Source organism: Mytilus galloprovincialis, chromosome 9 (assembly GCF_965363235.1).
Source record: "Mytilus galloprovincialis chromosome 9, xbMytGall1.hap1.1, whole genome shotgun sequence".
NCBI lineage: Eukaryota > Metazoa > Mollusca > Bivalvia > Mytilida > Mytilidae > Mytilus > Mytilus galloprovincialis.
In genome coordinates this window covers 18980124-19006339 of record NC_134846.1, presented here as the reverse complement: position 1 = coordinate 19006339, position 26216 = coordinate 18980124, and the positions used below count along the sequence as shown (strand labels likewise).

Sequence of the window (26216 nt, the reverse complement as noted above, 5' to 3'; positions counted from 1 at the left end):
TATTTTATCCCTTATAAAAGCTGGGGTCACACATTCACGATTTTTACTGCCGTCCTTGACAGGACCTTTCCCGATTAAAATTAGTAAAAAATAAAGGCAACAGTAGTATACCGTTGTTTAAAACTCGTAAATCTATGAATAAAAAACAAAATGGGGGTAACAAACCAAAACTGAGGGAAATGCATTAAATATAAGAGAAGAACAACGACACAACATTAAAATGTAACACACACGGAAACGGACTAAGCATTAGACAAAATCCGATGAGAATAACAAATATAACTTCATAACCAAATACATGAATTTGGATAGAAAAGCACCGTGACACGTCGTATAGTAATGTCAATTCTTTAAAGTCTGATCAAGATCATGTGAATCGTTGATGGAAATTCAAACTTTAATAAAAAATTGTAACAAAATAATTTAATCACGACAACAATCAGATATTGTTCAGGAAGCGTCGATATTCAACCGTTTCCAAACGAATTTATCCCGATCATCCCGTTCTCAATCCGCCTCTAATCCGATTTGTATCTTTTGCCTGGTAAAATTCGAGTAAGTCTGTCACGACTGCGTCCCGATTCTACCGAATATAATCCGACAGAAATCAGGCAGTGACCAGACAGTGAACCGACGCTGACGGAAGTTATCCGTTCAAAAAATGTCGGCATACTCGGGATGATCAGGTACAGTCGGAGCGTAATCCTATTACGGTCCGCTCTATCGCATTGCAAACGGCTTTGTCTGGTCTCAGTCGTATTATATTCTGTAAATAGTTATCAAAGGTACCAGGATTATAATTTAGTACGCCAGACGGGCGTTTCGTCTACATAAGACTCATCCGTGACGCTCATATCAAAATAGGTATAAACCAAACAAATAAAAAGTTGAAGAGCATTGAGGATCCAAAATTCCAAAAAGTTGTGCCAAATACGGCTAAGGTAATCTATGCCTGGGATAAGAAAATCCTTAGTTTTTCGAAAAAATCAAAGTTTTGTGAACAGAAAATTTATAAAAATGACCACATAATTGTTATTCATGTCAACACCGAATTGTCGGGACTCTGACGTGGCTATTATTAACGAATTTCGTATTAATAACGGGACTGTTCCAGAACGTTTTAGGCAAAAACGATTCGCAATCGACAGGATCTTGATGCAATCTAGACTCAATTTGCCAAAAAACATCAATGAAAAATTTCTTCAGATCATTCCCGTTCCACAGGACACCGTCCAAAATACACAGAACATTGTTAGGATTTTGATCCGATACAGCAGAATCTGTCACGACATAGACACGATTGTAATCCGACTAGACAAAATCGGCTGAGTTTCCCCCCGAATGTTACAGGACGCACCTAACTGTCGGGGTGCTTCGCCGAACTTTTTGTACCCTTCCCGACCCGTAGGAATCTGTTACGAACTTAAACGACTGCGTTCAGACAATGATAGGACATACCAGATAATTAAGGATAGTAATCTGACTTTTTTCACTTTTCGTGTCGTATCGTTGTCTGATTTCAAACGGGAGCAGTAATCGGCAATGTGTGGACCCCGCATTAAATAGCTTAGAAATCGCATACCCCGATGGACCACTTTACCCCATCTTTTTATATAAATGCCCTGAAGGCATAGTACCATAATCTTGTTTATAAATATGAAAAGTATATGCACCAGAGTATGCAATTGCGAAGCTATTACGGGGAAAAGTAAAACAGGGCTATTAATCTGATGTATGACCATAGTGTTTCCACTACGTATATCTTTAACTAAAAAAATCGTGTGGGAACATGATGAAGGCTTTGACCTTGTCAAAAAAGTATTATTGTTGCCCATAACTCTTTTTTGAAATTGTTAAATTGAATTGTTGACATATATAAAATCATACATAAATGGTCAAGAAGTAATGCAAACCAAACGATGAAAAGGAACAAGTTCAAGTATGAACTTTGCCAGACGTACGATATCAGAGGAGCAGCGATTACATACTTCTGATACAAATAAAGGACGAAATTGTTACGTATTCGAGGGTTTCACCAGCCCAGTAGTCAGTATTTCGGTGTTGACAGTGAATATCAATCATATGGTCATTTGATAAATTTCCTGTTAACAAAACTGTGATTTTTTTCGAAAAACAAAGGATTTCCTTATCCAAGGAAAATATTACATTAGCCGTATTGGCACAACTTTTTTGGAATTTTCGATTCTCAATACTCTTCAACTTTGTACTTGTTTGGATTTATAACTATTTTTATATGATCATCACTGAAAAGACGAAACGCGCGTCTGGCGTATTAAATTACAATCCTGGTACCTTTCATAACTATTTCTCCCCTTTTCTTCTTTCAAAAAAAATGGGTAATGACAATGATGATGAAGGACTGTCAAATCCAGACAATGATAACCCAACGTTGTCAAAATGTAGGCTTCTGTCAAATGGTCTACAGGGCAGTAGCGTTAACTATATGGTATAAGTGAATAAGAGAAAAACAAAACAATCTAACAATATTTCACCTTGATTGTATATAATGAATCATTTCTCCAGATCCGAAAAGTACTGTTGACTCAAATGCACCTAATATATAAATATCAAATAGCCAAATAACAATTAGATAATAGAACTGTATTTTTACACATTAATATGTCAAGCAATACAGTAAATGGTCTTTTAACAATTTAGTTTAAATACCTTATTAAACAACGGGATGTATCTTGTTTTCCTGAACGAAAGATGACAAAGATTTCATGATAAAATCAATCAAGATATGCTTTTTTCAAAAAATCTTTTATTTTTGTGTCACTTCGACAGTTTATGACATCTGATTTGTCACGCATGCTTTGCAGGTAACCGGGAAGTGAATACAATCTTTTTCGTGATTGGTTGTTAGTAGTAAAATGTGTATTGTAGAAATATCTAAAATCTAGGTATACGATAATTAAAACAAACGTATTTTAAAAAAAAGCTGAATTGAAATTTAGAAACAAAAGAAAGCAATGACTGCTAAGCTTGATTCTTGGCTAGGGAAAAAAGTTAATAGGAAAGTGAATATTGATATTGCTTATTATAAAGTCCGTTTGTCAAGTTGGGACCTATGTAAATATAAAATAAACGATACCAATTTTCTTGCACCAGACGCGCATTTCGACAATACATGTCTCTTCAGTGATGCTCGTGGCCAAAATATTTGAAATCCAAAGCTTATATAAAAGATGAAAAGGAATCAAAGCTTTGCATGAGGGAGATACATTCCTTAACTTATATTAATTTTGTAACAGCAAATTTTAATAACAAAAAAAGTCCGTATTTTCATGCCAGTACCGAAGTACTGGCTACTGGGCTGGTGATACCCTCGGGGACTAATAGTCCACCAGCAGAGGCATGTACAGATATTTTCCAAAATTGTACATTACCATCTTGAATTGTAAAACAGCAATGTAAAAAACAATGTGTGTAGTCCTCTGTGTTTGCATGTATGTTTTATATGACTTTCTGTTTATGTCAAACTAAAAAAAAACAGGTACAGAGATTTTTTTGTATTAAACTACCAAATAAATGTATATTTGTTAAGCATAATTTTTATTTTGCAACTGCGCCATTTCTCAAAGGTCAAAGGTGTGATAAGGAAATTTCAAATGTTCGTTTGTAGGGAGACTACACGTTCAATGATTCTGCTTTTTATCCTTATTTTCAAAACATATATTGCAAAACTTATCTCCTAAATTTTTCACATACACAGTGTTGTGTCATGAATATTTTATACAAAACATTAATTGCATTAATGATACCAAGATGACCCATACTTTAAATTATATTTTTGTAAGAAAAGCATGTTAAAATCTCTATTCAGGCTAAATGTAAGAAATTTATATCTATGGAAATATTTAATGACATTTGAAGATATCATCCAAACATTATAGTAAAATATTTGAATATATTTTATCGGTACTAAAATTTATATTGTAAGTTAACAATTTAAACGTATCGGTGTTCCCACAGTTTATATAACATTGCTTAGCGTTCATAAAATTGCTTGTCGTTGTCTTACGACGACAAATACTTTAACCCAGATTTATAACTATGACTGACGCAGACACATCACCGACGTCATTATGCATGAACCGACGTTGATATTTGACTGGAACCTGTCCTTTTCATTTTCCGGTTTACTGGTTAAACAAAGAAATTTGCAACATATACAAATTTAATCCAACAAATCGATTATCAGATTTCCATCGTATCAATATTGTAAAATGAAAGATGCTCGATAAAAATAAAGCATCTGTACAAAATATATTTTTTGGCACCTTCCTTTAAATTTTATGAAGCTATGACCCCACAAAATCATCATATTTTGACAAAATGTTCAAAATAGGCTAACTTTGGAGAATATAGTACGTTAATGAAAAGAACTGATTTATTTAACATTAATTAAGACTTTTGAAATAGATCCATTTCTGAATCAAATTGTGACCTTTCTGGTGTTTTATGATAAAGTTAATATTTGAGGCCACACTGTGCCATTAGTGAACCTTGTCCTGTATTCAAACCATTTTTATATAACGGAATTTGATGAGACTGTCATCAAAGTGACAGGGCTAGCGCTATAAAACCAGGTTTGATCCACCATTTTCTACATTTGAAAATGCCTGTACCAAGTCAGGAATATGACAGTTTTTGTCCATTCGTTTTTGATGCGTTATGTTATTTGATTTTGCCATGTGATTATGGACTTTCCGAATTGATTTTTCTCTAAGTTCAGTATTTTTCTGATTTTACTTTTTAGTTATATTAACTAGAAGCTAATGATGAAATGTATGTGCCATTTGGTTGTTTTGTGTCTTTTTTGTTTCGAAATCATTATTTTATTTATTTTATAATGGATTGTGCCTTATTTTAACCTAATCTTGTATTTTTACAAGATCAAATTTGAAAAATTACCAAAACACATGCATGATTCAATGCAGGTAATTGTCAGAAACGTACTGTAATCTCAAATAGTGAAATAATATTTCGTCTTAAGAATGTATTCTTCTGACATTTCAGTCTCGTTCAGTCTCATTGAAGTCTCATACTGGAATTATTTCCCTAATTCACTCTAAAATCTGCTAAATTATTTGTTAAATGTGTTTTCTCGGTGAATATTTAGAATTGTTGCTTCGAGCTCGATAAATGTCAAAGTCGAACAAATCACTGCACATTTATTAATTAAGTGGAAAATAGCAACGAATTTGTTAATTATCATAATCAAACTTAACTCTGTGAAAGAATTGTGTATTTCCAATAAGTAGATTTGTGTAATGAAATTTTCAAAATTTAGTACTAATCACGTGAGTCTTTTTGGGTAAAATTTTGAGAAAATGGGTGAGGGGTACAAAATATTATGTTGCCTGAAACATAAACATCCCATATAACTTTTTCTTTTCAAATTTCATCGATATGTATGTATTCAATCATTTAATACAAGGAAGTTGAAAAAATACGCATTTTGTTCTTTAAACAGAGAAAAATCACAAATTTCCAAAATTGACAACATGGTAAATTTGACACGAAAAAGCATCAAAATAGCATAAAACTTTCTTATATTAACACCTAACTGTAGTTTTTTAGTTGAATTTATTCAGATTGGTCTCCTTCATCTTTATTGAGAGTATGAAAAAAGTTTAATTGTGAAACGATAATAGCCTAAAAATGGGTAAAAATGGAAGAAGAATGGAAAAATCATCAAAATTTGGTACTTTCAGAGGGATGTAGCAAAAAAAAGAAGCGCACTACCATATGATGTTTTCTTCACCAATTCTTTTTTATAGTCATATAAACCCAAAAATCAGGTTTAGATAAAAAGTTTAATTCTAGAAATTTTTGGCTCCTCAGAGGTAAGTACAAACAAATGAGAAATAAACGCTTCCTGTAACAACATTCAACACGGAAATTTTTGTTACTTTTTAAATTTCAATACTTTATTGTTTGACGCATTTGAAACGTGTCATTCTTCCCTTACTGGTTAGATTGTATATAGTGATGATTTTCGTTATATTCACCTAAAAAGAAGAGAATCATCGAGAAATAGGGAAATTGTCAACATATTTTTATTAGGTAAATATATAAAGCAGCTGTATAACGATAGGTAAGGAAATTTCTTATTTATTGCATCAGAATTTCACTTTCCTCAAAATGTCTTTCCCTAATTCACTCTAAAATCTGCTAAATCATTTGTTAATGTGTTTTCTCGGTAAATATTTAGAATTGTTGCTTCAAGTTCGATAAATGTCATGGTCGAACAAAAAACTACACATTTATTAGGATGATTCCTTCTTCTCTGCTAATGTAAATATCAATGGTATGTATAATGAAGGACAAATACTGGTCGATTCGGTGTCGGACTACAAAACACCGTTCATCTACCGATTTAGCCTATATGAATAACAGCAAACCAAGGGCCTCCGGGTCAGACTGCGATAACACCACAACACCGTTCATCTTCCGATTTACCCTATTCAAAAAACAGCAAAGCGACGTTCATTTCACGTTTCCAGGCATAGATCACCTTAGCTGTATTTGACAACACTTTTAGGAATTTTGGATCTCAATTTTCTTCAACTTCGTACTTTATTTGGCATTTTTAACTTTTTGGGATTCGAGCGTCACTGATGACTCTTTTGTAGACGAAACGCGCGTCTGGCGTATATATAAAATTTAGTCCTGGTATCTTTGGTGAGTTTATTTGCAACAGTGTACGCGAAAATATTGTTGTATCAATTGGAAGTTAAGCATTCATCATTATAATGTAAGCCATATAAATGGTCGTTCTATCAACAGTATTTTCTGTGATGGCTTAAGTTGTTATACACATTACTCTTTTTTTCGCATTACTAGCCGTAATGGTGTTGACTTATTTTCCTCGTTTAACGGTTTTGGGAACTTTACTTTGGTGTCCCTCTGTACCTTTTAAAGTAACGATTTGAAAAGTTTAAATTTTTCTTTAGGATTTTAAATATAATATATTGGATAATGAATAGTTAACTATTTTAGTCCAATATTGTTTAATAATCTGTTTTATCACTTCACTTTTGTACATGTATTAAACATATATATATATATGTATATATATATACATTTGTATATAAATTTTTCGATAATTTCTAATTTAATTATAATGCCCGACAGGACGAAAAATATGTATTTACACCTCCTAATTTACCGTAAGAGTAAATTTGTTGAAAATGAAATGTTTACTGAATAAACACAGTTTTATGATACTAGTTTAATTTACAGAAAAAAGGGAAAAATCATATTTTTTTTATATTCACTGTTTTTCATTCGTTTGATGTGAGATCACCTCGAGTTTTTGGTGGGGATCGTGTTGCTTAGTCTTAAATTTCATATGTTGTGTTTTCTTAACTATTATTTCTCTGTTTGTCTATTTTATTTTTAGCCATGGTGTTGTCTGTCTGTTTTCAATCGATGAGTTTGACTGTCTATCTGGTATCTTTCGTCCCTCTGGTATCTTTCGTCACTCTTTTAAACCTGTTGGTTTTCCCATTTGAAAAGTGACTTTCCGTTATGCATTTAAATTTGCCTTTGAGTTCTATTTTTTTGTTATTTTACTTTTTTATATCTTCACAAATTCTGAAAAAAACTTTGTGAAATAATACTACATTATGTAAAACAAAATTCAATTCAAATCAATGTTCTAACTTGTACAGATCGGTGTGTGTGTTTGGGTTGACGTTTTTTGTACTTGTTATCTCGATTGGCCTAGATTAAATGATATTTCATTGTTCATCTTTTAATTAAATATTGAGGTCAACCACTCGTGCCTCGTTAAATATTCAGAAAATGTACGTTTGATTTTTTGAAAACCAGGGTAGTAAATCCTACGTTTCATAATAATACAGAAAACACAACATATGAAATTTAAGACTAAGCAACACGATCCCCACCAAAAACTTGAGGTGATCTCATATCAAACGAATGAAAAACAGTGTTGACAAAAGACATTGATACGAACAAGGATGTTTTTAACTTTGGTTTAAGATTTTTGCTGTAATTACAATAAACATTGAAATGTATATTTGTATTTCGTATACAAGAATTATTCAAGCATGTTTTTCGTTACATGTATTCTTTTGAAATACAAGAAAAAGAAGTTAAATCACAATAAAATGATTTGAGTGTTTATAATCACACATTAGTCAAAAGTTTTATGTTTGCTATCTTGAATGTCAATGTGTTACAAACGGTTTTGTTGACGTCATTGACAAATTTACTATCAACTTCAATTTTATTTTTTTCGTCTTTCCTTGATACTTGTTTTTTTTTTATGTCTGTTTGAATTTTAAGGAAGTTGTTTCGTATGGTATTATCCCCATTATTATCGCATAAACCTATTAAGTCTGTTTCGTTTGCTCATCCAACTTTGTCAATATAATGGAATATCTACGGATATATTTTTTAAGAATTTATGGATACTACGTACGCAAGGTTGATGTGTTACCCATAAAACAGTTATGAGCGATATTGGTTTTGTTCATTGTTGAAAGCCGTACAGTAAATTTAATATGTATATTTGATTTTAAACATAGCCATTGAATTATATCAATCGGGCAATCAAATTTAATTTATTGTATGATGACAAGACACCGCCAAATGTGCATTATGATGACAAGACACTGCCAAATGTACATTATGATGACAAGACACCGCCAAATGTACATTATGATGACAAGACACCGCCAAATGTACATTGGCTATGAAGGTAATAAGATAAAAAAAAAATAGCAGTCCAACAACAGGTTATGTAGTATTACACATAAAACAGAAGATTGAGCATGTGATCTCCCCACATACACACACGCACACACACACAAAAAATGGGATGAACTCAGACCTAAAGTACAAGTATTACCTGCAACAACAGTGACAAAATCGTATGGCACCATGAAATACATATCCGGTGTTCTATTGTTTTTGGTGATGGTATGTTTCGAAAATTATAATTCATTAGAAAATTATTGCGTGTCAAATGTCAGTAACTGAAATAATTATCCACTAAAAATACTAAACCGGTAACTTTTAAGCAAAATTATGGAAATATTTCATTTTTTCTATTACAGATCAATCAGCATTTGTAAGACAGCTCTACTTCTTGTATTTGAATTATAAAAAAAGAAGAATTTGGAAAATATTAAAATGAAGGTAATTATATGGAATTGTATTATAATTCATACCTGTTTATCAGACAAAAATCGTATAAACATACACAGTTCTAAACTTCTATGAAAGTTGGTCTCTAGAAAAGGGAATACTTATTTGAAATTGTACCACATCTTCTTATTTTTATACAAAAAGTTGTATAAGCCAAATTCAAAACAGTCGATTCGGAAGGAGAATAAGATTGAGCTAGAATTATCTTTCTTTATGTACTCTTTTAATGAAATTGTCAATATTTGTTTCGCTCTAATATAATGGTTGATAAAGTAAATTGAACAATATCACAGGTGATTTAGGTTTCCTAATGAATTTACCATGTTTTATAAAGCAAAACTCCAGCAGCAATATTACAGTAGTAACGGCGGATGGTTTTTCTAAAAGGAACATAAACTATTAATCCTTCCTATGCATCTAAATTTTAACTAACTGACTTTATCTGGGTGTATTGTTTTTTTTTATTCTGTCTTCAATTTTCTGTGTCGTTTTCGAACTGTTATTGTCCGTTTATTATAATCCTTTTGCCATTAGTGCCCGTTTTTCTTTGACCCTGATATCTCCCCGACTTTTTGTGTAAAACGTTAAGAACTTTAGACGTGTATATAAATAGTTTCGTTGAGTAGAAAAAAACACACACCTCATTCGTCCAAAGTTGCTATGTTTGGAAGTTTGGTCCGGGTGTATAATAAAACACAAGCTTCGCTTTGCTGTATTCTATGCGGTTAATTTCAAATTGGATGTAAATTGAATTAGTCATTTTGATATTTATTTAAAATGAATAACGGCAATCGAACATGGTAATGACAGTGGTAAAAAATAGTTCTTTTCTTTTTATTTTCAGAACTCAACATTATTGGGTTTAATAGTCATCTATATGATCTACGTTATCATGGTTATTGCAGTTGAAAGTGGTAAGTTAATTGCGCATGCTCTCACATTATAACGCCAAATAACTCTGCTGGTGCTGATGAACTGATAGTCCATGAGGATGCCACCTTGCCAGTAGCCAGTATTATGACACTTGCATGAAAATACTGATTTTTTTAGATTTAAATTGCTGTTATAAAATTAGCGTACCAAGTCAGGAATAGGACAGTTGTTTTCACTTTTTCTTTAGAATGATGGTGTTCGGTTATTTAGTGAGGGCCCTCATGGGGTTTTTGATTATGTGATTACTTGGCCGTTTTTTTAATGATTATTTGATTATTAAGCCAAATATCTCATGATTATTTGATTACCTAGGACTGTATTTTTAGTTTATGATTATTTGATTACTAAAGATAAGCAAATATTTAATGATTATGTGATTATATTGGCAAAAAAATGGTGATTATATGATTACTAGGACCCCCCCCCCCCCCATGAGGGGCCTCTTTAGTTCCCCTCAGTTTAGAATTTACATTGGAGTTCGGTATTTTTGTTATACGTTTTTAAACTATAAATATTTTTTCAAACTAATCTTCATTTTGGCAATAAGAGGTCAGAGAACACAGCTTAAATAAAAACAATACGAACCTGAAGTTAAACAGAAAGATGTAAAAGGGATTTTGAAAACACGTGCAAAATAAAGGAAAAATAATCAAATATTAAATAGAACTAACTGTTAACCTATTTTTTTTTATGTGCCTCTTGTTTTTGCTGAATGTTAATGTAGGTCAGAGACCTACATTTAAGATACAAATAAAGATAAAAAAAACATTTAAGAATAACCCATTAAAGGTTGCACTTTGTAAATACAGCTGATTCTCAAACCACGCCTCTTTTATTCATAGAAAATTAATTTTGTTTACAAATACTGGTTCCCAGTTATGCTCTCTGTGTTCCATCTCACAGAGAAATAACTTGGGAATATTACCAGTAAATATGCATGTGCATATTGTTTACATTGAAATCTTCGGTAACCTTTCATTCGAGGTAGGGGTAGTTAAGAAAATTAGTGTTATTTAAAACTCTGAGAAGTTCAGGGCATATTGAAAATATGCCGCACAGCCCTATATTTTGACCTTTGAAAAAAATTGTGGTGCATATGAACTTTCAATTCTAGAAGATTTTTTTCAAAACTTCATAGTAAAAGTGGTACAGTTTAAGCCGTAAAACGAGTTCCTATGGGAAATTACATAGTCAATATTAACAGAAATGCAACCTAAAAGAGTTAAATCCAATAAAGATGACTGTTTGTATAATTCATCCCCCCCCCTTAAAATGGACACTGTTAATGATTTATTTTTTTTTCAAAATGCATATTAAAATATACAAAATAGACAATACAGCCGTTTATTATTATGTGTAAGAAGGCACGATTATTATATTACACCGACTAAATTGATACAATGAAAGGAATATGGTGTGTGTGTGTACAAGCTAGCGAGGCAGCTGCATTAGAGACAACACTTATGAGAAATGTGCATGAATTCTAAAAGGTAAAAGAAGTTTATTTTGAACTGTTTAATGTCTTCTTCTATGTATGCACCAACGTGCATGTACCGGTCTAAAATACATGAACGGAAGCGACGACAGTGCACTTATGCTTAAATTTCGTAATTCGATTTAATAGAGACAAATCAAATGTACATGTCATGGTAAATCGTTAGTACAGGAACATTTGACTAACATTGAACAGAGACAATATTATATGTTTTCAACAAAATTATATTAGGACTATCAGTTACGGGTTAAATCACTTAGCTAATACGGTTCAACATGTCCAATTTGCTGCACTGGACTGTTTGTAATCTAAATAAATAGATTGTCAATAAAAATTGCATTTCGAATAAAAGCCACTTGAAACTAGTCAGCAGTTTCAATGTCTCTTTGTCGTGTGTATAGATAACATATCTTGTAAATAATTGTTGTAATGTTTTGAATTTGTTATTTTCGAACATTTAGTTACAATTTTTAATAATAGAGATCGCATGAATTTTAATTTTATTCGAAATGAAAGATGGACATTAGTTATCTCCTTTAATAAGTAGAAGCTACCTTAAATAATTCAACAACATATAATCTGTCTATCGATTGTAGCCATATTTGTCTACCATCCGGGGCACATATGAAACACTCCTTGTTCGTTTATGGACTCACGCTATTTAAACTTTGCATTTCTATAAAAGAGGGACGAAAGATACCAAAGGGACAGTCAAACTCATCAATCTAAAACAAACTTACAACGCCATGGCTAAAAATGAAAAGGACAAACAAACAACAGCACACACGACACAACATAGAAAACTAAAGAATAAACAACACGCACCTCACCAAAAGTGTTTCGTGTACAGGTGTATGTCTGTTTGTATTTGTCTTTGTTTTCTATGGTCTTAAATTGTCAGTTTATTTTCGACTTTTAAGTTTGGATGTCCCTTTGGTTTAATTTGCCTCTATTGTAAAGACACAGAGTGGCCATCGGCAAATAACTTTGGCATGATGAATTTAAAATAACGTATCGGTATAGTATGGCTACATCAACATGCGCGTAGCTACGTTTACGTAAAAACGCCCGGGCGTACACTTGAATTTGGTAAAACAAAATATTTTCATCTAGATAATATTAAAAGAATTGGTTAACAGTACATCAACCTTCTTTGTCTTTCTTCAATTGCTTGTAATTTCGAATAAAATGACAAAATTGGTGTCATATTTATATATTTGTTAATTTTCTGTCAAAGTCTAAATCTACCGTGATTTCTATACTCGCTTTCCTTTTTTAAAGCAATTCCATATGTACTTAGATTCGAAATGTGGTTTGCATTTTTTTTTAATTATAACTGTGTGGATGTAGGTTCAGTATGTGGTTACAGTTTTTATATATTAATAACTTTGTGAAACCGTCGTATGATTTTACGAAAGCTGGACAAAAACTGTTTATGGTCAAAAGAGTATCCAGCGCATCATGACGAAATTATATATGATGAATTTTTCCGTAATTTTTGTTTTTTTAAAAGGAATTTCTTGAAGAAGTTACATTCTGGGGTTAAAATTTGGTACATATAAATCATTTGTAAAACCATGGTCAAAGTTAATGACACTGTTTTGGAGGAAAACGCGTATAGCGTAAGCCTGGTTTCTATGATGTCGAGTTAATTTACATGATAAATTTATAAACCTCCATATTTTATTATGAAACTTGTGCAGAAATCAAATGAAAATATTTGATTTGTTTAAATCCTGTGAATGGACTGATAAATAAATAAACTTTTACGGGGAGAAGTTTCAGGCGAAAAACCAGGGTTCTATTTACACATGTTCATTTACGATTCTAAATAAACAATGAATAAAAATAAAAAATAACCATTTTGAATCTAAAGAATGTTGTTATTGATATGAGTTTTCATTTACAGGAATGGTATGTCATTCTCGATAACTTTAAAACTTCCGGAGGGTTAGCACCCGCTGATCTACTACCAGCTGGTTCATTGGCCTGGATCCAATAGGGCCTTTAGGCCCTGACCGAGGTTCGGGCGTACACTTGAAAATGACCTAGTTACTCCACTGATCAATGATCAATGTGATTAAATAGTACACCAACAGCAATAACAGCTGACTATTATTTTCAATCAAGGAGATATTTATATCTTTGAATGAATATTTAAATAAGACTTTTAAAAGATGACATACATATATCATATATATTCTTCTTGGCTATTCCTACAGATTTTACTGAAGCAGAAACGACATCAAGCATGACAACGATGATTAGTACTATGACCAATAAGAACTCAACCAGAACAAATGGTAAATGCAATTATAAACATTCAATTTTAAGTTTATTATTTGCCTAACCTATTATTGAGCCTGTAATTCAGTGGTTGTCGTTTGTTTATGTGTTACATATTTGTTTTTCGTTTTTTTTACAAAAATAAGGCCGTTAGTTTTCTCGTTTGAATTGTTTTACATTGTCCTGTCGGGGCCTTTTATAGCTGACTATGCGGTATGAGCTTTGCTCATTTTTGAAGGCCGTACGGTGATTTATAGTTGTTGATGTCTGTGTCATTTTGGTCTTTTGTGGATAGGTGTCTCATTGGCAATCATACCACATCTTCTTTTTTATATTATAGTGGTTTCCCTAATCTTTTCATTTTATAGGAAGAAACTAATTCATTTCCGACTTTATCATATATATCATATTTATATTGGAACGATGCAGTAAGGTCAAATATTAATGAATTTTTGCAAGTACAGTGAACAGTTTTTAATGATTAAATTTGAATTTCAAAATATGAATTCAGAAAAATGAATAATAAATACTGTAATCTGGGCAGTGTACGTGAGCATCAAATTGATTTTACAATCTGTGAAAATAATCATATACCTATAAATACATAACAAATACAAAGCATTTGTGTTTTAACAACAACAAAAAAAACAAACCGACCTTATCAGTAGTTAAATTCAAACACAAAGACTTCTTGCATGTAAACTGTCGATTGATTTACATTTCCCGCTACGAATGCAATTACTTCGCATACCTGGTACGCATTATATCTTGTAATTTATCAAAAAAAATGTATATAGAGGAGTTCATGTTTTATCGCTTCTAACTTATATTTTCAGGCGCAACCAGTATAATTGTACCTTTTGCTAGTTTCGTAGCCTGTCTGTTATTGCTCGTAGTACTCTGATTCTGTAACAACACGTTACCAACATGCATGAGTGTGTAAATAAGAAATCTTTTTTTTTTTAATATTTCAAGAATGTTTTTAGAAAATATTTTAAATTCTGTGATAACAGTTTATAATATGAGTTAGTTCATGCACATGAACTATCTTGTATTTATTAATGTCAATTGTCATATTAACATTAGGAAAATATGTAATTTCTTATTTTATTCTTATCTTCTTTGAAGCAATTCGAGGTAGATTTGCGGACATTTGTACCTTTAATTATGTAAACCTGTGATGGGGGAATCCATAAAAGCTCTTCTGACACATTACAGGAATAACGTGTTGTTTTTGTTGAAATATTCAGTTACATACCAATACATTTAAAGACAAAGCTTTCCTACTATTTTTCTTCTTTTTTTGTTCAATTTACGAAATATAAGTTGCATATTTTTCGACTGAAGTTATTTTTCATCAGTTACACTTGTACAACATGTCCAATAAAATAAAATAAGATAAAAAAAAAAATTATAAATTAATTAAAACTAAAGAAATGTTTTTAAATTCGCCATCGATTATAGTTTATCTATACCAAGCTAAGTACTTTGGTTTATTGGCTCGATACTCCAGACCAACGTTTTTTAAATAATAAACCAAATAATGACATAGACATACAAAACTTCATGGTAAATATGAATGTACGAGACAAGTCAACCATCCATTGGAATCTAATTGTTGCGAAGTGTTGAGGAAACAGCTAAACGTTGAATAAAGTATCATCACAAATATGTTGGTTTCCAATATTCCGCTTGTTATCCCAAGCGATTAACCCATCATGCAGAACCTTTATAAATACATGTATTGCAATTAATGATTAAAGATTTTTTTACAGTTATACTTATACGTGATTTTTTAGAATATGTGTTTCAATAGTATCGAAATATGAGACATGTCTGAAATCTTAACCACAGATATCTAAATCATACAAAATAACCTTTTAGATTTTAACACTTTGTATCTATATTATTAATTCAATTTTGCATATAGTTCATGAAAATGAATTTGATATAAATTAATTTATATTTCAACATTTGGTAATACCTTTTTGTACTGGTTCTTTCGTTTTCCAATATAGTTGTTCCGAGTTATAAATCAGTATGTATGCTTGATTGTATTTATATGTTATCTATGTATGTTAGGAAATTATATGAATTTTGTGAATTGTGTCCTCAATTTTGAAAGGATTTGAATTTATGTGATACCTGTAAAAATAAAAACATGAAACGCATATTATTCAAACTTATTCAATAATCTTATCAAATGTTTATTGTCAAATTTGAACGAATGGTGATTTTTTTGTACTATGAATAAAATGTTGAGATCTCACAAAACATAGCCCGCCAAATATTTGCACATATACCAAGTCAGGAGCCTCTAACCTGTATAAGGCTTTTTTGGTTTAGGGTTTTCTTTAAAGTTTAGTTTATTTATGTTTTGGAATTTATTGTGACGTACATTTTCACTGAACTAGTACACAATTTTGTTTAGAGACTAGCTGATGCCTGCCTCCTGGTTGAGGCATTTTCTACCTGTGGTGAAGACCCATTGACGATCTTGTGCTGGTTTCTACTATTTGGTCATGTTGTAATCTCTTTGACTCCTAACCCATTTCCATTCTGATCTTTATATATATTTGACCGTAAAAACAGAAGGTGCAACACATTGTAAACAAAAAATTAAAAACATAGATATTACTGTTTAGTTATGTGATAGTTTGCAAAAAATATAATTAAAATAACATTAAGTTTTCGAGTTATTTAAATGGAAATATTGCATTGTAGCATTGTAAAGGATCTTTTTTGTGAAGTTGATTGATTGTTAACACTGGACACTTTTAATTTGCAAAACACTCATTTGCAAATCCGCCGCCGCCTCAAACAAGAGCTACAATATCATGTATATAACCAAAATGTGCGGAATTACATGGGATTCAATAATTTCATTGGTTTTATACTGTTACTTTCATATTTATTTTGCAATTTGAATTATAAAAACATGGGATTTTCAATATCCCATGGGACAGGGCAAAATCCCATGGGATTTTTTTTGGTCCCATGGGATTATTGTAGTCCCATGGGATATTTGTTGTCCCATGGGACAAAAAAAATCCCATGGGACTATAATTATCCCATGGGATTTTTAATATCCCATGGGACAAAATAAAATCCTATGGGATTAAAATTATAAATATATATATATAAATATAAAGTTATGTGTATGTTACAATGAATGCTGTTTGGTAGTAAAATGTTTTAAATGTATACGAGTTTTTTTTATATTTTTTATATATACATATATATAATTTTTTTTAAATTTTGTCACAAACATGTTTTTTATTTGTTTATATGACAATAAATATTATTCTTATTTTGGAATGTATAATAATAATATTTTACAGTCAAAGAATAAAGTCCTTTCACTGAAACAAAATGATGAAATTTCTAAATAAATGAAAAAATATTGTTTTGAAATCTTTGTCTTGTTTATTCTATTATGAAAAATAGAACTGAAAAAATATTTCATATTCTGACTGAATAGTTCACTCTTTTCATGAGGTAAGATTTTCTTTGTTATAGGTTCATTGCAATACTTGTATAGGCAAACAATTTGAATTATATATAACTTTGTGGTGTACATAATAGTATGCTTATAATTGCAAATTTATAATATAAACACTTTTTGTTAAAGTTTTTGCTTTCTTTATTCACAGCTTGCTATGTACAATTATTCAGTCCACTATATAAGAGTGAAGTCAATAAATAATTTCATTCACTAGAATATTCCTGCAATTCTTAGACAAAACATTTTTTCAATCTGTTCTTCAAAGATCTTCCTCTGTACATCTTTATTGAATGGAGAGATTCAAATGAGAAGACAAAGCAAGTTTATTTGGACAACAACATTCTAATATCTTGTTCATTCGTTCCATCTTTCAATTGATAATTACATTGTTGTATTTATATGATCAAGTTCTTGTGCATCAATGATCGTGATGATATGACTCCTTTTTGTTTAGAGTCATCATGTTGAAATTTCCTCTTTCAAATAAATGTAGGAAAAAACATGTTCCATTTCAAATTAATAAAAAAGTCGCACTATGGAGAAAAATATCAGCTTTAAGTTTTCCGTTCAGTATTGATCTGTGAATGATGACCATGAAAATCCAGATTTCTGACCTACATATACACAAACTCAAAAATTATCAGTGAAGAGATCAATAAAATGGCTATTTTATCATGTTTATGATTAATATGATAAACTTTCATTTAAATATTCAAGTACTAAATTACAGAAATCGCTTAAATTTTATAATAGTTTAGTTAAAGTACAGCTTATTTAAAATTATAATAAAAAATATAGGCCACCGATGAGTTAAATAAGATATTACATTTTTAATGCCAAAAAATGGCTTTTTTGCACCAAAGGGAGATAATTTGGAGCTTTTTCAATGATATATGCATTTTAAAAGTCATCTGGGGCCAAACCGAATTGATTGTTTTGAATGATTTGGTGTACCATATGATAAAGATATAAATAAATTGAGTTATGAAAAAAAAATATTAAAACATTTTTCTGAAATTGTTATACCCTAGAGCCTCCTTAAATGTCATTTGATCTCTATTGGAGAAATGTCTCATTGGAAATCAGACTGCTAAGTGTTTCTTATTTTTATATCAACCCAGCCATATTATACCTGTCTAATATCAGGAGCTTGTACATAGTTCAGTGGTTGATGTTGGTTCATACCCGTCATTTTTATTTTTCATAATTTTTTGTTTTTATAAATTAGTCTGGTATATTTGACGTTTGAATTGATGCTCTGTTTCAAATTTGGTTAGTGTTGACTTTTATAGATTACTATAACATGTATAGGGTATGGGTTTTCTCATTACTTACAGGTCATCAATGGCCTCTAATAAGTAATTACAATGCTTACATCCACTAAATTGAACTCTGATGGATAGTTTTCTCTTTCATCATACCACATCTTATTTTAATAAATATTTAATTATTATTCAAGGACAAAAAATTTTATAACAGTGGACTTACCATTTAGGCTTTGTTGACCTCTGTAAATCTTATTTTGTTGATAATTTCTTCTGTTTATAGTTTCCCCTTTATCTTTCATGTTCTTGCCCTACACATAAAAGGGTAAACATCATTTAATGACAAAAATAACTACTACATGTATTACATAATTAGTAGGCAACTGAAAATTTTGTCTTATTTGTATATAACATCAACTTACTCATCATTCTTGCTGTTCAATATCATGAATATTATCATTATTCTATGAATATGAGGTCACAGTAAAATTAACCTTGGCAGGCAGACATCTTTTTTATATGATACCTTGTAGTCATTCCATACAACAAGTAGACCTATGCTTAAAAAATCTAAGGCCAAAATTAAAAATATGTTTGTTTCCCCTCCCCCCACACGGGTCAAAAATAAGCGCCCGGGTCAAAAAATTATTTTCCACAAAAAATCGAAATTATTTTTTTCCTGAAAATAATTTGTTTCCATTTTTGGAAAGTGCTTGAAAGCAGAAGGATTGATAATCTAAATAAATACACTCAAATTGAGCACAAACAACTGATAAGTGGCCTGGACTGGACAAGTCAAACCATTCATGTGACCATGCTATGACAATCACATCCAGTTAAAAAAAACTAGAGGCTCTCAAGAGCCTGTGTCGCTCACCTGTTAATGTGTTTACTGATGTCGGCCATCTTCATTGGTAGGCGGGGTCATTAGACACTTTTTTTTTAAATAGATACCCTAGTATTATGATTGTGGCCAAGTTTGGTTAAATTTGGCCAAGTAGTTTTAGAAATGATTTTTATACAAGTTACAAAAATGACGAAAAGTTGTTCAATATTGACTATAAAGGGCAATAACTCCTAAAGGGGTCCTCTAACAATTTTGATCATGCTGACTTATTTGTAGATCTTACTTTGCTGAACATTATTGCTGTCTACAGTTTATCTCTATCTATAATAGTATTCAAGATAATAACCAAAAACTGCAAAATTACCTTAAAATCACCAATTTTAGGGCAGCAACCCAACAACAGGTTGTCCAATTCAACTGAAAATTTGTGAGGGGATATATCTTATTCTGATGGACATTTAAATCTTGAAAGATTTGCCCTAAATGTCTTAGTTTCAAAGATATAAAGCAAAACCTGCATTTTACCACTATGTTCTAATTTTAGCCATGTCGGCCATTTTGTTTGGTAGGCTGAGTCATCGGACAAATTTTTTAAACTACAAACCACAATGATAATTGTGGCCAAGTTTGGTTAAATTTGGCAAAGTAGTTTCAGAGAAGAAGATTTTTAAATAAGTTACAAAAAATTATGAAAAGTTGTTAAAAATTGACTATAAAGGGCAATAACTCCTTAAGGGGTCGACTGACAATTTTGATCATGTTGACTTATTTGTAGGTCTTACTTTGCTGAACATTATTGCTTTTACAGTTTATCTCTATCTATAATAGTATTCAAGATAATAACCAAAAACTGCAAAATTTCCTTAAAATAACCATTTCACAGGCAGCAACCCATCAACAGGTTGTCCGATTCGTCTGAAAATTTCAGGGCAGATAGATCTTGACCTGATCAACAATTTTACCCCATGTCAGATTTGCTCTAAATGCTTTGGTTTTTGAGTTATAAGCCAAAAACTGCATTTTACCCCTATGTTCTATTTTTAGCCATGGCGGCCATCTTGGTTGGTTTGACAGGTCACGCCACACATTTTTTATACTAGATACCCCAAGGATGATTGTGGCCAAGTTTGGTAGAATTTGGCCAAGTAGTTTCAGAGGAGAAGATTTTTGTAAAAGTTTACAGACGACGGACGCAGGACGACAGACGACGAACGCCAAGTAATGAGAAAAGCTCACTTGACCTTTCAGGTCAGGTGAGCTAAAAAAAACCTGCCTTCCTGGTCTGTTTACAAAGGGTAGACCCGGGGAGGGGAAACAGACATTCTTTTAAATGTGGCCTGATAAAATGACAAAACCAAGAAAACTTATCATTGACCAAAGAACAATAAAATGCGGTCATGGTTTATATATGAATCTGCCATTCAGACATGCACACCTTACAATTGTTTCATATCTACCAAATATAATCTACCTGTAACTTTAAACATATGATAAACTGACAAAACAATGCAGTGTTTCATTGACCAATGAACCATGCATGAAAATGAGGTCAAGTTCATATAAAATATGACAGACAGCTAAGTGCATCTTACAATTATTTCATTCACTAAATAAAGGGGCCTTATTGCTTACAGTATCCGAAAAATTGACCAAACCACAAAAACTAAATATTTTCAAAGTTCCTTATACCCTGCCAATTTGTTATGGTTGTGCCTGTTCCAAGTCAGGATCCGATAATTCAGTGATTGTCGTTTGTTTATGTGTAACATATCTGTTTTTCAATTTTTTTGTACATAAATTAGGTTGTTAGTTTTCAACTTTCAACTTGGCTATCATGTGTAAAATCATACAAGTGTTGGGAAAACAGGAAGTTGTCGAGTGATGAATCTGAAAATGCATCACACGGTATAGCTGACTTATTTAACCCTGAAACCAAATTTCAGAAATCCTTCTATTGTAGTTCCTAAGGAAAATGGGAAGAAAAATATTCATCGGACGGACATGACGGACTGACTGACGCAAGGATGGATGGACAGACAGGGGTAAAACAGTATACCCCCCCCCCTTTTTTAAAGTGGGGGCATAATTTTAATACGGGGCTATAAAAACCCATGCAAGATGTCAAAACAAAAAGAAGTAACCTAATTCTTACTTGTTAGGGGCTATTTATTTATTGTCGGTTATACATATAACAATACAACATATTAAAGGTCTGTAGAACTTTTATCCGACATACATATATATGACAAGCACAATACATTTGTACATGAAACATAAAGCTCATCACTGATAAAGTAGTCTCAGATAGAGGGAGGCGGGGTCAACCAAACTCCCCTATTCAATCTGAATGCAGGACAGAAAGTCACAGTCAAAAAGTCACACACTGTCACAGGACAAAAAGTCACAATTTAGTTTTGAGATTATTTTTCTTTGAACAAGAAAACACTCTTTTTGTATTTTTCTTGAAGTTTTATACATGAACATGATGTAGCAACTTTAAATTAAAATTTATTAAAAACAAATAAATCAGTGCATTAGGTTTGCGCACATTACCATTACATTTGCGCACAAAAATCATTACGTTTGTGTGCAGCTTTTGATTACATTTGCATGCATTTTTTAACATGTAAATATAAAAAAAAAGATATAGTATGATTGCCTTTTACAGCTGACTATGCGGTATGGGCTTTACCTCGGGCTTTGCTCATTGTTGAAGGCTGTTTGGTGACCTATGGTTGTTAATGTCTGTGTCATTTTGGTCTCTTGTGGACAGTTGTCTCATTGGCAATCATACCATACCTTCTTTATATTGGCTTATGGTTGAAGGCCGTAAAGACCTCTAGTTGTTAATGTCTGTGTCATTTTGGTCTCTTGTGGACAGTTGTCTCATTGGCAATCATACCACATCTTCTTTTTTATATTATGAACAATTTCCTAAAATTAAAAATGAATATATGTAATAAAAAGAAGATATTTCAAAATCTTTTTTCATTTATATTCAATCAATTGTCAACAATTGTTTGTGACTTTTTGTCCTATTAACTTTAATTGTTACTTTATGCCTGAGTTTGACATGTGTTTGACTTTTTGTCCTGTGACTTTTTGTCGGAATGTCCTGTGACTTTCTGTTTTTGCAGAAGTCCAGGGAGTGTTAAAAAATCACATGTGCAAGTTGAGAGTCAACACTTACACAGGGACTACACAATACTTTTTCAGAATGTCAGCAAAAAAGAATCACTGGTGACAGGGGAGTGTAACCGATGAATTGATCCTGAATCAGATCAGATTTTCCCGGTACGTCTAAACACCGCTCAGGAGGACCTCCTGGGTGCACACATGCAGGGCATACAAAGTGCACTCATGGCAGACCCTATATAGTCGCCGTCGTATCTGCACACATGATGGATGTATATATTCGTTATAGATCGTCATACACTTCTCATTTTAGAGTTAAATTTGCAAGCAACCTCTTAAGATTCTAAAATAATAATGCCACAAAAAATATATTATTTCCCCCAATTTTCGCAATTTTTTCGCCATATAAAATATTTAGGCGACTGTGCTTTTAGTGAATATAAACGATGACGAGGCCTCACGAATAAATATAAATATGAAATATACTGGAACATCGATTAGCATAGATCGAGCAGCAGAGTAAACTTCCACATAAATCTCGAAGTTATTTACGCCGGATAATATAGACTGTGCTCCTGAATAAAGTTGTCAAATACATTAATTTGTGTTTTTTACTTCTACAAGAAATTTGATTCAAATGCTAATTACGCACTATTTGCTGAGCAGAGAATCATTCTAAGCCAGGAACCGTCTATACTAACTGATAACAGTAAGAATAGAAAGTCTCTGTAAAAAGGCAGTCAATACTAACAGAACTGTATTAACTTAATGATACATGTACATCAAGTTCCAGCGCCTCACCAAGCACCCTTGCCTTGCATACTGAGATGGCAAACTGGTGTGGCGTAGGTTCATATCGTTTGTTTCAACGTTTGTTTGGTTATTTTTTAAGGATCGTTGTAAAATTATATCTAAATCTTTGTTAAAATACGATTTTAAATTGTTCAATTCTTTCTATTTCATAATTTTGTCAAAGTCTTACTTTTTAAAGTTTTAAATTTTACAGAAAAAATGAATATTCCAATTTGATTTGAAGAAAATCTTTTCGAACTGTCATGACATGGTGTTGCAAAGCTGATTACAGGTAACTATAACATACAGTAATTTTCCATTACGACAGTGCGTGTATTCTCGGGTGTGTATAACGTATAGTTTTCTAGAGAACATCCTGTCTACGTGTAATACAGATTGATGACATTATACAACATTTCTTTGGTTATAAAATGTGATAAGGTATCTGTGTCCATTCCCTATTTCAACACCACTAATTTTTCGAAGAAAAAAATCAAAAAAAAATTATATGAAATTAAGAAGAAAAGTAGCAAATATAAACTTCAGTAATTGCGCATTGAGTAAACATAATTCCAATATTGCATGAACAAATCCGTGAGAAAACGTATATATACATGTATGAATAAAGATGTGTTTTAAAAGACCTATTGGCATTATTTCACACTAGGACCTAAGATAACTAGAACTAAGCAATGGTTGATCCAGAAATTTTCATAAGTGGGGACTCATTGACTGCCTTAGAGGGGTCACGTCCAGTCATGCTTCCGTGATTCCCTATATAGTCTACCATTTGTTTCCCAAGATTTAGGAGGGGGCTGGTACACACATATATATATATAAATATACCTCTGCGGCGGAGCCAGCCATTTGAAAAGAAGGGGGTCTCAACCCAGGACAAAAGGGGGAGGGGGTGGTTCCAACCATATGTCCCCATTCAAATACATTGATCGTTCAAAAAAAGGGGTGGTTCCAACCCCCGAAACCCTCCCCCTGGATCCGCCACTGATACCTAGTATGCATATAATTAAGAACAGCTTTGAATATATGCATATAAAATAATGGTACGTTTAAAAACCGTTCAGGATCTCCTGGTTGCACACAGGACATTAAGTAACTTAGGACATGTATATATAATAGTAAGAGTTCAGGGTATACATTCGATAACTAACATATTTTATAATTTTGTAATTTTTGTTTTGATAAAATCAGAGACATATAATACATGTATTGAGACATATATAATACATGTGTCTCTGAAAAAATCAAACCATCTTTAAAGAAGTTATTTCAGTTTGAATCGACTGTCTTTTGCATTAGAATTCCAAAACGTTAATGTTATTTACAAATGCCAAAACCTGCAAGAAAGAAACATTTATATTCGGTGATTTTTACACTAAACGTTTTCGTAATTTGTTTTAAAAATATTAAAAAGTACATGTACATCGTTTTTTCAAGATTTGTATAGAAACTGGTTTAATTAAGTCCCCTTGATGAAATTTAAATTGCGAGACGCTAATTAATAAACTATGATCTATCTATCGGCATGCGTCGTTATTTGGGATACGTCACGGATGACCGATGGTCATATTCAATACGATATACCAAGGATTTGTATAGTAAGATACAAATCCTTGGATATACCAATCATCATTTGAATTTGGGCAATTGATCTTTAATAATTAGGACTAATTGGTGATGGCAGAGAATAAGTCGCTGGTGATGGTTAAAAACATATAGAAGTAAACTTTGCAAAAAAAAAGGTTTTGCGGAAAAAATTATGAAAATATATGAATATGCTAAATAATTTTTTTTTCCGAAATAATAATTAAAGACGTTTAGAAATAACAAATTTTCACAGTTGGGAAATTTTCAATTCAAGTTATTTCATTTTGAAAACGTTGAAAAATATAGATCTTATTATATGTTAAATGTGGGCCGCTTGGAGATCAACTTGTGAAACCCTGCATAATTAGGGTTTGTCTACTTTCGTCTTTTTATATTACCAAACATTCTATAATCAAGGATTTGTACAAGGCCTTGTTATAATGAATATTATCGCCAATATCACCATAATTAAATAAAGAACAGATACAATATTCGCCTAAAGAGTTTGCCATCTAACAATTCAAAATGAAATGTTGAGTCGAAACTGAGGTACCAAATCTATAAAAAGAATCACTATTTTAGTCGAAATTAAACTGTATATAATATTCTTTTTTTCAAAACTCCTGAAATAATTTAACATTAACTATAGAGAGCTTACATATGCAAATCTGTTTAAAAGTATGTGAGCGTAAATAAAATTTGTTTATTACCCCCCCCCTTTTTTCCTTCTATAAAATTTAATTGTAAACGATTTTCGTTCTTAATTTGTGTTTGCTCATTAACTGGGGTTCATGCTGTCAAAAAAAAATGTCTCCTTGTGAAAAAGTTATTGATAAGAAAAAATTGAAGCTTCCAGAAGAATAACGGTACGTCTAAACACCGCTTGAAGGACCTCCTGATTGCACTCATGACATACGAAGTGCACTCAGGACCCTTTATAGTCATCGCACACAGGATGGATGCATATATTCTTTATACGCTTCTTATTTTAGAGTTAAATTTGGTAGAATTTGTAATTCTTAGAAAATAATAAGGGCACGTGTCACTGATTACACAACTAATGAGCCATGAATTATCCAATCAAAAAAATTAATTGGATTATCTTTATTGTTGTTTTATACATTGTGTTGTTAGTACAGTGTGACCATG

The 26216-nt window shown here is 31.7% G+C and overlaps 2 long non-coding RNA genes across 4 annotated transcripts; one reads left to right on the top strand and one right to left on the bottom strand.

Moving 5' to 3' along the window:
• The first annotated feature begins 5969 nt into the window (after nt 1–5969).
• On the top strand, nt 5970–16089 carry LOC143044563 (uncharacterized). 3 transcript variants are annotated; one of them, XR_012968713.1, is made up of 5 exons: nt 5970–6124; nt 9114–9195; nt 10049–10118; nt 13855–13935; nt 14755–16089. It is a non-coding gene; the product is annotated as an uncharacterized LOC143044563 (long non-coding RNA). The 3 variants fall into 3 exon arrangements; XR_012968712.1 differs by having other exon boundaries at nt 5972–6093; XR_012968714.1 differs by lacking the exon at nt 5970–6124 and adding an exon at nt 8605–8755.
• A 1232-nt stretch (nt 16090–17321) lies between these two features.
• LOC143044564 (uncharacterized) lies at nt 17322–22830 on the bottom strand. Its single transcript, XR_012968715.1, has 3 exons — nt 22726–22830; nt 18912–18999; nt 17322–18037 (listed from the first exon to the last, which is right to left on the bottom strand). It is a non-coding gene; the product is annotated as an uncharacterized LOC143044564 (long non-coding RNA).
• Between the last annotated feature and the right edge of the window lie 3386 nt (nt 22831–26216).